Source organism: Triticum dicoccoides, chromosome 4A (genome assembly GCF_002162155.2).
Source record: "Triticum dicoccoides isolate Atlit2015 ecotype Zavitan chromosome 4A, WEW_v2.0, whole genome shotgun sequence".
NCBI lineage: Eukaryota > Viridiplantae > Streptophyta > Magnoliopsida > Poales > Poaceae > Triticum > Triticum dicoccoides.
This window is the reverse complement of record NC_041386.1, coordinates 746,147,671-746,150,208: the sequence shown is the minus strand read 5'-3', so window position 1 is coordinate 746,150,208 and position 2,538 is coordinate 746,147,671. Positions and strand designations below refer to the sequence as shown.

At 46.1% G+C, this 2,538-nt stretch overlaps 1 pseudogene; it reads left to right on the top strand.

Moving 5' to 3' along the window:
• Window positions 1-421: 421 nt before the first annotated feature.
• The window catches only part of LOC119290025, a 4,626-nt pseudogene continuing 2,509 nt past the window's right edge, over window positions 422-2,538 (top strand).

Sequence of the window (2,538 nt, the reverse complement as noted above, 5' to 3'; positions counted from 1 at the left end):
ATTTTTGCAGAGCGAGACACAGAGGTCGTTGCAGCGATGCCTTGGCTTCGAGTGTTCTTTTCCGCAAATTTGTCGATGCTTGCGAGCCGGATAGGGAGGTCGTTGGTCTTTCCCTAGTAGACACCATTGTGATTATAATTTGGGCGGAAGTCGGGCTACTCATTGATTGGAAAAATGTAATCGTCATGCATGCAGACCGCTACAATACCTTTCCATGCAATTTGCTTGACGAATTCAAAGTTTTCCAATGCCGAGTCTAGTCAATGGAGGTAGATACTCCATATCTCTTCACAAGACACCAAGGACATGAATGGCTGATCATTTACCTAGTGCGTGGACCTAGCCTGCTACAAGCTCTAAGTGCTAGTACCCCCTCTCGCCAACCACCGGAGCAATTTCCATCAAAGCCAAAATGCTAGTCATGAAGACTGAGCGACCCAAAGTGCTCGCCTCTCTGGCCGCACTTCTACTGCTGCTGATGATGACGGTCGACGCGCTCGCGCCGGACACCGGAGGACAAGCGAGGGCACTCCTCGCCTGGAAAGCCACCCTCAGCAACCAGAGTCAGCGGGCCCTGAGGTCCTGGGAGAACATGTCGGCGCTCTGCAGCTGGCACGGCATCAGCTGCACGGTGCACCAGCGCCGGCCTGTGATCAGCGGCATCTCCCTGAGGGAGATGCAGCTTAGAGGGACGTTGGAGTTGCTCAACTTCACGGTGCTGACGACACTGACACATCTCGACCTCTCTCACAACTACTTCGCCGGGGCCATCCCTCCAGGCATCGAGACTCTGGAGGAGCTCCAAAGTATGCTACTGCAAGACAATCAGATAAGAGGCTCGGTAGATAAAATGAGCAGCAATCTTGTGACCCTCAACTTGTCAATCAATCGTTTAGTTGGTCACATCCCTTCTAAAATAGGCCACCTAACTCACTTAGTCACATTAGATCTGTCTAGCAATAATCTTTCTGGCTCAATCCCAAGCAACATTGGTGGTTTGACAAAACTCGCCATCTTGAACCTTTGCCAAAATGAACTTTCAGGGCAAATTCCACAAGAATTAGGTTACCAAGTGAATTTAGAGGTCTTGGATCTTAGTGAAAACACACTCCCGGGTTCCATCCCAGACATCTTAGGGAATTTGACAAAACTCAACAGCTTATTCCTTTGGGACAACAAACTTTCCGGACAAATTCCACAGGAATTAGGTTGCCTTGTGAACTTAGAGGGGTTGTCTCTTCAAAAAAACATACTCTCACGTTCCATTCCAAGAAATTTATGTAATTTGACCAAGCTCACTTTCTTACGTCTTTGGGAGAACAGACTTTCTGGTCAAATTCCATAGGAATTAGGTAACCTTGTGAAGTTAATTAGAGAATTTGGCTCTTCAAGAAAACACACTCTCTGGTTCTATCCCAATAACTATAGGGAATTTGACAAACCTTACTCTCTTGTACCTTTACAAGAACCAACTTTTGGGACCTATACCTCAAGGAATTGTCAAGTTAACAAGTCTGGTTAAGTTGGACCTCGCTTTTAACAACCTATCAGGTGCCTTGCCATTCAACCTTTGTGTGGGAGGTTAGCTACAACATTTGTCTGCTACTGGCAACAACTTGGTTGGACCCTTACCATCAAGCATGCTAAGTTGTAAAAGCCTAGTAAGGGTTCGACTTGAACGAAATAACCTTGAAGGAGATATCACCGGGATGGGAGCTTATCCAAATCTTCTCTATATTGATGTCAGTTCAAATAAATTTTTCGGCAGATTATCTCATCTTTGGGGTGAGTGCTACAAACTTACTGTGTTACGTGCATCAAACAACAATATAACTGGAGTAATACCATCAAGTATAGGGAAATTAACTCAGCTAGGGATACTTGATGTTTCGTCAAACAAGCTTGAAGGACAGATTCCGAGAGAAATCAGCAATGCAACGATGTTGTTTAATATGAGCCTTTCTGGTAACTTGCTCCAGGGAAATATGCCACAAGAAATTGGATCACTGAACAACATGGAGTATCTAGATTTGTCATCAAACAACCTAACTGGGAAAATACCAAGATCACTGCCTAAAGATTCACTTTCTAAAGTTGAGCCACAATCACCTAAATGGTACAATTCCTATCGAACTTGGGATGTTAGTAAACCTACAAGATATGTTGGATCTAAGTGACAATTCAATTGTTGGCTATATTCCAAGTCTGTTAAGCGGTCTTCGTATGCTTGAAGCCTTGAATCTCCACTAGTAGAAAAGAGGGCTTTGGTCCACCCCGGGTTAGCCCATTAGTCCCGGTTCAGTCTAGAACCGGGACTAATGGGGGCATTAGTCCCGGTTCGTGCGCCCAGGGGCCACGTGGGCCATTTGTCCCGGTTCGTCTGGACCTTTTAGTCCCGGTTGGTGCCACGAACCGGGACTAAAGGGTGCGATGCCCATTAGTCCCGGTTCGTGCCACCAACCGGTACTAATGGGGTTTGAGGCATTAGTACCGGTTCATGGCACGAACCGGTACTAAAGGTCCCATTTTCAAACTCCA